At 45.1% G+C, this 12,670-nt stretch overlaps 1 protein-coding gene across 1 annotated transcript in view; it reads left to right on the top strand.

The window, feature by feature from the left end:
- The window catches only part of LOC109444060 (guanylate cyclase 2G), a 42,537-nt gene that overhangs the window by 26,154 nt on the left and 3,713 nt on the right, over positions 1–12,670 (top strand). Inside the window, 5 exon segments of the mRNA XM_074339069.1 lie at positions 3,710–3,897; positions 4,262–8,413; positions 9,517–9,615; positions 12,044–12,146; positions 12,585–12,663. The gene's annotated coding sequence lies outside the window, so the exon portion shown is untranslated.

Below are 12,670 nucleotides of genomic sequence, written 5' to 3' on the forward strand. Positions count from 1 at the left end.
AAAAATTAGAAAACAATTGCAGTTTGGTTAAAAAAAAAATCAAGGAACTCAGAATTACGTAATTTATTCTAGAACAGCAGCCGGATCCCATTGGACGACCAGTCAGATAGCGTTGCTTCTCTACACCACATCCTGCCCTGGCTACCCATTTGGGGCATGAGAACTAAGTCCTTGCAGCAGGCACAAGACCACAAAGGCCTCTAAATTAGCCTCGGTGACCTTCTGTGTTACCGTCTTAGGGCCGGCGTCATAAATTACCACAAACCTGCTGGCTTGAAACAACAGAAATTTATTCTCTCACAGTGCCAGAGGCGAGAAGTCCCAAGTCAAGGTTCAGGACGGCTGTGCCCCCTAACGAAGCTCAAGGGGAGAGGCATTCTTTGCCTTTCCCAGATTTCGGTGGCTGTCTCAGCCTTCATGGGCTTGTGGCCACACGGCCTCCTCCACTGAATATCTCTTCGGTTTGTATCACATAGGACACTTGTCATTGGACTAGGGCCCACCTGGATAATCCAAGGTGGTCTCCTGGACCCCAGCTACTTAATTCTATTTTACAAAGACCTTTTTTGTTGTTGTTGTTGTTGTTTTTCCAAATAAGGTCATGGCCACAGATTCTGGGGACCAGCACATGGAGGTCTCTCTTTTGGGACCACCATTCCTAATTCGGCTACAGAACACTACGCCTTTTTAATTCCATCTCCCATGGCTCACGTTGTTCAGTCCCACTGGCCACCTTCACGGGCCTCCAACACACCAGACACATTCCCACCCCAGAGCTTTTGCACATGATGTTTTCTCTGCCTGAGGATCTTTTACCTCATATTTGCATATAGAGGTTTGCTTCCTTCTTTCTTAAGGACTACAGACTTTTTCATTGTAAGGACATGCCATATATTACTGATGGATAACACATTTTGGCTGTTTGCCATTTTTTGCTATTGCAAATCACTGCAATTAGCAGCCTTGTATCTTTGTGGACATGTGTAACTGTTTCTTCAGGATAGATTTCTGTCCATGAAAATGAAGAGATAAGTGTATGTTAAATATACTTAAATTTTTTGATATATGCTGCCCAATTGTCCACATACAAAGGATATAATCAGGCTTTTTTGTTTCGTTTTGTTTTGGTTCTTTGCTAGGTTGTCTCTTAACGCATTCCACTAGAGAACTGTAGTAGGAAATAGAGGAAAATTTGATCAAGATTAGAAAAATGGAACCCCTTGGAAGTGTTATTGTCCACCTTAGCTGCACATTGGAATTACACGGGGAACTTTAAAAACTACTGATACCTGCATCTCAGCCTCGGAGATGCTGATGCCTGCCCGGCATCACGGTTTTGAGAGCTCCTGGGGGTGCTAATATGCAGCCCAGGTTGAGAACCATTGTCTTGGAGAGAGGATAGGGGTGTGTGTGTGTGTATGTGTGTTGTGTGTGTGTGTGTATGTGTGTGTGTGTGTGTGTGAGAGAGAGAGAGATTGTATGTAAACCCAGCCCACCTTTCTCTCTTGGTTATTTTTTCTTTTTCTTTTTTCTTTTCCCTTGCCTACCATTTCTAGTCTGTCCCCAATGGTCCATCTCAGGTCTCATCTTTAGATCACCATGCATTCCCTGGAGACTTTTCCAAGTCAGGGGCCTGTCCGAGTGTATGTAGTTGCTTTGAAAGCAGATTCCATTGTCTAATTTGTGGCTAAAGGGAGCAGAGATGAGACTAATTCAAAAAGGTTAATCTAAAATCCAGGTGCATCTGACTTTGGAACCAAGCAGCTATACAGAGCTTCCCAAACTGAGCCCAGGCAGGAGCCCGCCTAACTTGCTCAGCCGCCATCGGATTGTGCCCACGGGGGTTGGCGTGAGAAGACTGAGGACAATCGGTCTGTTTCCCCCTCATTGTGGTCCTCTGCTCACAAGGTTAAATGACAGCTGGCCACATGGGACTATGTATACATGGGACTGTAACCAGGAAAAGTGCATTGTATACCTAATTACTTCCATTAACGTCTCATACTTTTCTACAAATAATCCTGGTGCAGGGAACTGAATATCAATTCTCTGTGCACACTAGACCAGTGGGTCTCAGATGTTAGTGTTCCTCAGAATCACCTGGTTTGTTAAAACAGAATTGGTCCCCCCTCAGGGTTTCTGACTCAGTAGGTTTTTTGGGGTTGGGTATTTGCATTTCTATCAGTTCCCAGGTGATGGCGAAGACCACAGTTTGAGAAGCACTGGTCTAGTGTGGTCCCTGGACCAGCAGCGTCTGTATCACCTGGGATCTTGTTAGAAATACAAATATGTAGGCCCTGATCCAGAACTTCTGAATCAGAAACTGTGGAGGTGGGTCCAGAATCTATGTTTTAGTAAATCCTCCTCCGCCAGGTGATTCTACATAAGGAAATATGTGTGTGTATACTAACCGGTGTGCATACATACATCTAGATCTACCCGTCTGTATTTATATGAAGCTAAACATGAGTTCATACTGACATCTCCAATGTCATTACCACTTGGTTTATTTATTTAGTCTCCCCCCTATCGCTTCCCAACAGTGAGATCCCGGCTGCCTCCATCCGTTTACTTATTTGTTCAATCCCAGTGTAGGTGTGTAGTACTTCCAGAGTTGTTGATCTGTACCTCTGGAAGAAACAATCTTACCAGCTGGAACATAGTAATTATGAATAATTCCTTTTGTATTTAGTCTTATTGTCTCTGCTCATTTCAGAAGTTAAGCCAGCAGCTCCCCCACCGCTTTTAGTGAGGTTGTGTCATGCGTTTGCAATATAGTTAGATTCTTTTGTCTTAAGTCGATCCTGTCTTGAGGTCATCCAACCTCCCAACTGATATTTTTAAAAGTTAGCATTCTTTAAGGTTCATTCTTTCTGCCGTAAAGTTCTATGGGTTTTGGCAAATAGATAATGTCATGTATCCACCATTATGATATCACACAGAATAGGTTTATCACCCTGAACAAATTCTGGTCCTTCACCTATTTAACCTTCTTTCGTCTCCCAAACTCCTGGCAGCCTCTGGTCTGTTCTCTGTCTTTATAATCTTGCCTTTTCCTGAATGTCATATAAACAGAAGCATATAGTTTATAGCCTTTTCAGATTTGCTTCTCATACTTAGCAAGATATATTTAAGATTCATCCATGTTGCTGCATCTACAGTATTCTTATACTAAAATGTGTACATTGTTCTCAAAATATTATTTCCTTTACAAAGCCTAGTTAAGCAGAATATTTAATACACTTTGGTAGAGGCTCATGAGGAAGTGAAAGAAAGTAGGTTTACAAAGTTGTTGGATACATAAGCAGAACATGGTGGTAACATTTATTATTTGTTGAAATATCTTTTATGTCACATATTGTATGGAATGCAAAATTGTACAAAGCACACTTTGGGAATTTCTAATACCAAATGCTTATACCATTCTGAAATCATATAGATATATGCTTCACTTTAAGATAAGTTCTATTAGGAAAAAAGCTTAACCTAAAAACCAATTAATCAGGGGGTACTTGTATGACTTACATTAAGATTCTTCATTTTTCCAGGAAGATTCAGAATATTTCTTGTAAAATACTCATATTTCTCTGAAATTCTAATTTGTTCAATTTACTTGGAAGCCCAGTTTACAAATTTAAGCACCTATCTGTTTAAAGTGAGGTATGCTAAATAACACAAAGTTCAGAGCTTTGTCTATCTAAACCCAAAGTGAATTTCAGAAATCATCAGCGGAATCAGAGACCCCACAGCATTGGTTCCACTTCGACCTTCCCTGTCAGAGGAGCAGGGCAATGAAAAGCTCGTGGTCTTGGTGAGCGCATGTTGGGATGAATCTCCAGAGAAAAGACCCACGTTCCCTTCCATCAAGAACATTTTACGGGAAGCCAGCCCCAGAGGGTGAGTTAGGTGTGCCAACAGACATTTTCCGCTAATCATTTAGCCATTAGAATTTTGAAACTACATGGGTGTGGTTGGTTCTACGTGGCTTCCTTGCTTCATTCATTCATTCATTCATTCATTCATTCATTCATTCATTCATTCTCTCCTCCGTACAATCGTCCCTCCCTCCCTCCCTCCCTCCCTCCCTCCCTCCCTTCCTTCCTGCCTTCCTTCATCACGTGCACACTCGATGCCTATCACATGCAAAGCACTGTGCTACATGCTGGTGAAAGTGGGGTGATAAATTCTCCCTTTATTTCATAAAAGTTACAAAAACAGATCAGACATTCATACTTTCATTGCCCTCCTTTGTCCCTTCCAGAAATCACTAATCAGTCAAGGTCCTCTGTCCCAGGGAGCTGTGACATGGCCTTAGTATCAATTGGGGTTGAACTATGAGGTTAAAAAAAAAATTATTCACCAACCTTAAAGTAGGTGATTGACTTAAATTAGTCCTACCTCTCAAATAATTTTCTCAATAGTACCTCGCTTCAAATGAGGATAATTATATCATCATCTGTCACATTGGACATAGGAGGGCACAGCCATGTTGGAAGTAGCTTGAGTTGGTAGAAGGAGCCCTGTGCCGGGGGGTCCGGCGTCCACTCCTCAGTGAGCCAGTTCACTGTGCATTTTTCCCACAACCGCCCTGGATTCTACATTCTCCATATCAGAATAGTTTGAAATGGTATGTCTCAGGTCAGGTCGGTCAGGACGTTTTACTCAGAAAGTATGATCTCCAATGTGAAGGCAAGGTCACTTCCCAGGTGAGCCTCAGTTTCCTCGTCTGAAAAATGAGGAATGGAAATGATTTCTCCAAAGACCGTTTTAAAACGAGAGCCTACAGGTTCTTGAAGTACCCCTGATATCTTTCATCTGAAAAGAAACCATTTGGTGTCGTCATCTGAAAAGAATGACCTGTCCTACAATGTACATTTTTGATTGGCTGTGATGATGGCATGTTGGCAAGTGGGGGAGGGCAGGGAAGGCCACCATTTTGCAGTACCCGCTGGGTTCCAGACATGGCTCTAGGTCCTTGGTACTCATTATCTCCCTGAATCCTTAGAACCACCCACCCTGCAAGGTGTGCATTATTATCCTCATTTTCCAAATGAAGAAACTGAGGTTCAGAGGAGTAAAGGGAGCAGCTCAAGGTCACAGAGCTGGTAAACGCCATGCTCTGTCTTGCCACGTGGTCTCATTGTCATTTCACTGTGGTCCATTGGCAAGCCTGAAGTAGGAAACCTTAAGGGCAAGATATATTTTCTTGGAATGTATAGCTGGAAATTGTGTTCTACTGTGGCCCTGAAGTTCTTGGAAAAAGATGTTAATGTGTGGGTTCTTTGAAAGCCACGTGAACATATAGACAGTATGGTGAGCAAGCTGGAAATATACACCAATCACCTGGAGGAGGTGGTGGAAGAGAGGACCAACCAGCTGATGGCAGAGAAGAGGAAGGTGGATAAGCTTCTGTCCACAATATTGCCCAGGTATTCCAGAGCTCTGGGGACCTTGACAAAGGACCCAGGAAGCAACAGCGTCGCCCTTGAAGAGGCCCCATATGGACAGAGTATTTCCTTTGTTCTTTTCTGAAGAGGACATCAGATTCTCCTAAAATGGATCAAGCATTTTGCGTGTACTTTGGTACACACTGTAAAGGGAGATAGAGGCAAAGGGCCTTGAATCCGTAGGAATATGGAAGATGGTGGATGCAGCAACAAAGAGTGCCCACCAGATGGCGCCCCAGTTCCATGAGTCCGGTTAATTGCTCACTTTCCAGTAGTACTTCAGATTGTATATCCAAAACCTTTGCAATAATACAATATGTACCCATGACTTTAGATTCAAAAGTTGCTTCCTTTTGGGCTCTGTTTTCACCTGTGCACTCTCTAAACACGTGGCAGAAGCATCTGCTGTTAAAATTTTTGCACCCTTCCTATATATCTTGAGAAAAGAAAAGGGGTTGGGGATTTGAATGTGTTAATATGAGATTGGTTGATTGAAACAAAAATATTGATTTATGGATCAGTGCATGCCTATATTTGCTTCCACATCTGTAGACCGAGTCTTTATAATCAAACCCTAATAACCAATAGGGGAAACTGAATGCCTCTGGGAGAAAATCTTTTTGTAAAGACATTGGTGATTTGCTACTCTCCCCGCCCCCAATTTATAACCACCAGTTAAACTCTCTCTTTAGAGAAAATGCAGGTGGAGAAATGGGTGTCAAAAAAATCCCTCCAGATAATGGATTTTGTTAACCGATAACCCACCGAAGCAAAAGGATCTACCAGGGTCACCTTGTAGGGGGTTCTGTAGGAGACAAGCTGAATATGACACTGTTAAAAAACGATCCTTTTCTCTGGTTTCAGCTTCATTGGAGAACAGCTCATAGCTGGTGGGTCCGTGGAATCAGAACATTTTGAGTCCGTGACCATCTTTTTCCCTGACCTTGTTGGATTCACAAAACTCTGTTCTCTCAGCTCCCCCTTGCAAGTTGTAAAGCTCCTCAATGACCTGTACAGTGTATTCGCTCACATCATTAAAACTTGTGACGTGTATAAGGTGAGGCACCTGGCTGCTGGGTTGTGAGGGACAATGTGCTCCTTGTCCGCAGTCTCCTGTGCGTGAGTGAGGATAAAGCTGCCCTAGACGTCATCCAGGAGGGGGGCAGTTTATCTCAATTCGTGGCAGAAACTTAATATTTTATTCCCGTTTGTTTTCTTAGAAAAGGGCTTATTTTATCACAGATGTATGTACTTATCAAGAAGTATCAGTTGTTCCCTCTGTTTCCGTCCACAATTTTATCTTATAGTAAACACACTTTTTAAATTTACAGTGAATACGTTTCTAAAAGAGGCATTGGCCTTCTACTGGCGAATTCCTCCAGTTCCCTCCTGAATATTTCCTTCAGATTCAGAGAGTCTCATATTTACTCTTCCGTAAAGGTTGGATCTTATGTGAGTCTCACTTCTGTTACCGTGATCCTTAGCAATTCAGGAGAAGATAACTGCCCACGTTTAGACTGTCAGACTCGTGGCTAAAGGAAAGACAGCTGCTTGCCCAGTGCCACTCTGGGTGCGTATGAACAGGGTCACCTGGAGTAAAAGTGACTGGGGGGAGGCTAAGAGAAACTGATAAATTGGCTTCATTCAGGTGGTGGTGACGATGGCCACCTTATGTGCTTTCTGACTGTCCAGGTAGAGCTGGATCATGAGTCCAGGGTGCCCATGTTCACACCTGCCTGGTGGGCAGCCACAGTGCACCAGCTCGGACCATGATTCCAGGGCTTTGCCCTGGAAATTTGGGGGACAGCATGGCATGACCCTCAGTCACATGTCCTCAATGGTTATCCCCCAACATTCCCCAAAGATGTTGCCTCTGTTAAAGGAGGAAGGAAATGATGGTATGGATAATTTCAAAGACCAGATCACATATATCCAACAAAAGTCGGACCTGCTTGGCTCAGGAGAACCGCCTTTGGGACTTCCGCTTAGTGTTATATTCTCAGTTGTGTTTTGCGTAAGCGAATGCTAAAAGCAGTTTGTATTTCTAAAGGATATGCGTGTAATGGGAAGAGGTGGCCTCAGAGCAGTTACTCTTGTGGACTAGTTGACTGTGTAATTGCAGGGTCAGCAGGAGACAGAGGTGTTCTTACTGCAGGGCTAATGCCTGAAATTCCTCCTTTTCCACAGCACCTTTGGATTCTGCTAAAAGGCAAATGTATGTAGAAAGAGCTGTCACTTTAAGCTTATACTTGTCATTTATTCTCTGCTGTGAATGAGGGATCTGAAAGCTGATTGTATTAGGCTCGGGAGAAAAGAAGACAGATCAGGCCAATACATACATTTACACATGTGTATAAATGTATATATTTTGTATAATGTATCCATATACATATATAGAAGAGCCCTTGTGTGGAGTGAAGACATTTCAGGTTGGGGAAGATGGACTCCACTTGATGGCTCCATATGGTCCTTCAGGATTTGCCCCGTCAGTACACGCTGCCTGGCAGGGTTTGCACTTGAGTTGGCAAAACAGCATCACGACCATTATCAGGTTTCAGAGGAGGAAGCAGTGACTATGGTGAGGAGGGCTCAGGGGAGGAAGGCTTTGTGGAAGAACCAAGACAAGAGCAAACTTAAAGAAATGCTGAAACTTGGATGGTGTGAGGTCGGAGAATGTGACACTTCAAAGTATAGGGGCCTCGACGCTGGGGTCAGTAATGAGGGGCCTTGGTCTGTGACCCACCTCCACCGCCGTGGAGCACACTAGACCACTTTTTTGCTTTATTTTCAGGTTGAAACCATTGGAGATGCATAGATGGAGGCTAGTGGCCTTCCCATTCACAACCGAACCCAGCATGTGGGCGAGATTGCCACCATGTCCTTACCTTTCCTCAGTGCTGCCATCCACTTCCAGATTGGGCACATGCCTGAGGGGAAGCTCAAACTTCAGACTGGCCTGCACACAGGTAGACAGCACTGATGGCACGTAGCCTTATGGTCCAGGTAGTTTTAAATTCAAGTCCTAGGTCCTAGGCTTTTAGGAACCCTGAAACTGAATGCTAACATCTTAAGGAAATAAAAGGGTGAACTGGTATTTCTAGTTAGCCAGCTGGCTTGGCAACACCAAGGACACACAAAGACTCCAAGGTAGGAAGAGACCAAAACCAGGACAGTTATATTGGGCTGCTTTTCCTCTACGCCTCTGCATCAAATGCTCTTTGATCTGTTCTGTTCTTGTTAAACTCCTGGACATGTGACTTGTGCAGAAATGACCTGCACTTGGTTTAATGCTCTTTGTCACTGTCTTGAAATTCTTAATAATTTGCAGATGAGGGGTCTCTTATTTTCATTTTAGACTGGGTCCTGCCAATTATGTAGCCAGACCTGCTCCTAGCTACCATCGACGGCTTAACTAAAATAAATTCTAACCCCCCTCAGAATGAATCACTCTCCTCTGTGTGCCCTGTTGCTTTGTTTACGTCTTCAGTACGCGAATAACATTGTCATTAATGTGTCTTAGCTCAGTTGTTGTAACAAAATACCATAGACTGGAAGGCTGAAACCGCAGACATTGACTTTCTCACATTTCTGGGGGCTGGGAAGTCTAAGATCAGGATTCCAGCGTGGTCTGGTTCTGGTGAGGCCCACTTCCCAGCTTGCAGACGGCCGCCTTCTGGCTGCGTGTTCACATGGCGGAGAAAGAGAGAGCGATCTGGTGTCTCTTCCTCTTCTTTTATGGGCACTAATCACAGCATAAAAGCCCCACTCATGACCTCATCTAACCCTAATTGCCCCCCAAAAGCCCCACCTTCTAATACCATCATATTGAGGAGTAGGGCTTCAAGATGTGAATTTGGAGGGGACACACAAACATCTATAACAACTAATTATGATGCTTCCCCCAGAAGTCTGTGGGTTCTGTAGTTTGCCTCTTTGTCAACCCAAAGATCTACTGCCAAGCTTTGTCCCAGAGGGCACTTGACAAATATTTATTGAGTTGCATTTGTTGACTTGATGTGCATTGTGGGAAAGGCAGACTGGTCATGTGCATTGGTTGTTCCCTTTGTAGGTCCTGTGGTGGCTGGCGTGGGGGGAATCACCATGCCCAGGTACTGTCTGTTTGGAGACAGTGTGAACATGGCACCCAGAATGGAAAGCAGCAGTTTGCGTGAGTATCACTTACAGCACTTTGCAAACACAATATGGCTGTCCTGCCAGTCCCCTAACTTTAACCAGAGGGTATTTTTAGAAGACCCATTTGCATTTTGTCTACTGGTTTCCATTCGCAGGATAAGATCATTAGCCACTTCAGACAAACTGGTCACGAGTTTTGTAGACGGGGTTTTGCGCTGTCTTCTCTATGGAGCCATGTAAACACACATGACTGCCTCCTTCCAAGAGTATCCATTTTAAGCAGTCAGGCACACGTGTAATAAGGTAATGCAAATGAAGAGCAGTAGTCAGCAAACTTTTTCTGTACAGGAACCAACAGTAAATATTTTAGGCTTCCGTGGTCATAGTTTCCATTGCAGCTACTTCACCGCTGTTGTGTGTGAAAGGGGCCTTTTACAATATGTAAATGATGGGTGGGGCCAAGTTCCAATAAAACTTTATTTGCAAACACAGCTGGTGGGCTGGATTTGGCCTGTGGGTGGTAATTTGCCTGTCTCTGACGTATAGTTGTGGTGACCACAGAATAAATCTGTAGCCAGGAACTTCAGGGCAACATCATGTTTTTTTTTGCTTCACAGCAATTTTATCTCATTGCAAAAACCTCTCTTTTAGTTTATCCGTAAAGATTTTAAGGATAGATTTTGAAAGTGGAAAGGCTGATGTAGGCTCCAAACCTGACTCTGGTTGCACTTCTGGTCACAGACAACATTGTCAGTGGTATGTCTGAGCTCTGGCACCATCCCAGGAAGCCTGAGGAACCCAGCGGACCTCCAGCCGCGGGGAGGGCCCACTTGCTGACACTTGCTGACATATGGAGTCAGTTCTGTTTTCTGGTTCTAAACCGGAACATAGTAAAGCTTGAGCAGCACCCAGCAGTGTCTGAGCAATGCCTGGATGGTTGGGGGTCCCAACGCGTGTCCCAGATTTCAGAGAAGTTATCTGTGATTTGCTTAAGGAGAGGTGCTGGCAGTCCGATAATTAGAGCAGTGTAGCGTCCCCTCGCCACGGCAGCCCCTAGCCCCACTGACACCGGTATCAAAGTCCAGGACCAAGGCAGTAACTAGGCAATACCTGGTTTACGGCAGCTCTCTGGATTCACGTCTCTCAGAGCACCACAGGCGCCCTGCTGGCATTGGGAGGGTATGATTTGCAAAAGAGAGGCACCATTCCAGTCAAGGTAAGAGCAGGCTGATGGCATCCCCCTTCGCCATGTAGGTCTCTGATGGAGACGTGGAGGCACTTGACGGGATGAGTGAACCTTCATGGTGGACGTGAGTCTCCCATGGTGCATGGACATCCCTAAGGTCCACGTGGAGGCGCTCACGACTGGCAGATCTTCTTCCTTCAGAGAGGACTGTACCGCTTCCCTCAATGGTCAAACCTGGAATCTGGGATAGGAAAGGACTCCTCTCCTACCTGGACCAACCCCTGTGGGATGCCTCCTTTCTCTTTGCCACAGAGGGTCTCCTGGTTTCTGTGTGAACACCCCAGTCTAGTCTTCCACACGTGTAAGGCCAGCCCAGGCATTGTAATGCCTACATTTCCTCAATTTCTCCCAAGTCTAAAGTGCCCAGGTAGAGGGCACAGAAACCTACTGGTTTGGGGGGACTAGGATCTTATCTCTGTACATTTAAATATCTCTTCCTTTTCCCTCTGCCTTCTCCTCCACCCTGGCCTTCAGTCTGTCCCTGAAACGTGTCACGAGACAGTTTCATCTTCCTGATACGTGTTGCCGTTTCTGGGGACAGATTGCTTCTCTCGAGATGTTCTCAAGGAAATCTTGGAGATGTTCACAGTGGGAGTGGTGGGTGGTTACTATGACGCTGGGTGTTTGGGTGGATGAGGGGGTCCAGGGAAAGACCTGAGAGGGAACAGGGTGGCATCTACTCCCCAGTTTACTGAGTCTGGTCGTGGTAGCTGTATTTGATCAACTGACTTCCAGGAAGAGGAAGATTTTTCTAGAAGGCAGTAATGTAGACCTAGATTTGAATCTTGTCCCACTACTTACTCACTGTCTGATTTGGCAGCTTAGTTTTATCCTGTGTAAAATGGGAAGAGTGACAACACTGCAAGGATGAAATGTGTGTGAGTTGCTTCGCCTGGGGCCCTCCTCAGAGTAAGAGCTCAGAAGTATTTATTCTTATTTTTTAAAAGATTTTCTTTGCAACAGACTTTAGCCTCCACGGGCCCTCACCTTCTAGCCTGTCACTTACTGTCCATCTAGGCTTATCAGCAAAGCCCGGAAATCATCCAGATTTCATCTATAACACGGTCTTCCCCTCACTGAAGCAGCTCCTGCCTAGTAGCAGTTCTGGCTACAAACAACATCTTCAGTAAGGGAGGCCCGAGTTGTCTGCTCCAAGGCCTCCCTCCACAGGCAGCCTCTCCTCTGTCTCACCAGCGCTCTCCTTTGCTTCCCACAGGCCAAAGAACAGACAACTTCCTGGCTGAAAGGCAAAGAAGGCTTCACTATTCCACTGCCCGAATTTACCGAGGAAGAAGCTGAACTCCCAGAGATCTTCTGAGGTGAGTATTTTCGATAAAGATGTTTGTGGGATCCCAAGATAATCTGTGAGGTGCCCTAGATATCCCATTTTCAGGGTGCCATTCTGGAATATTGAGTCAGTCTCCCAGTAGGGGGAGCCATCTACCTGGCCTCTTTGTCCTAATCCAGACACGGAGGTCTGTGGCCTGGAGCAAACATGGAGTTGGATGAGCCGGATATAATGAACTCATTTCCTGGGGGACCAGGGTTGGGCTGTTACTCCCAGGCCTGCCAGTGAGCCTGCCCTAGCTGCCAGACACTTCCGGCTCATTACCTTGCGCCTTTGCAGTGAACCCAATTTCATTCTGGGAGGAGGGAAAGCTGGAGAGGGAAATCTGGGGCTACCCACAAGTCCAGCCCCGCCTGCCCTCCTTGGCAAGATGGCGCTCCCTAACCTTTGTGTTTATTTTCTTTATCAGTTACTCAGCCTGCAAGGAGAGAAGAGCCCACACAGAAGGCATCTCAGGAATGTTTTCTGGGAATAAAGTTGTACCTAAGGTGTGAA

The sequence above is a fragment of the Rhinolophus sinicus genome, linkage group LG07 (genome assembly GCF_036562045.2).
Source record: "Rhinolophus sinicus isolate RSC01 linkage group LG07, ASM3656204v1, whole genome shotgun sequence".
Taxonomy (NCBI): domain Eukaryota; kingdom Metazoa; phylum Chordata; class Mammalia; order Chiroptera; family Rhinolophidae; genus Rhinolophus; species Rhinolophus sinicus.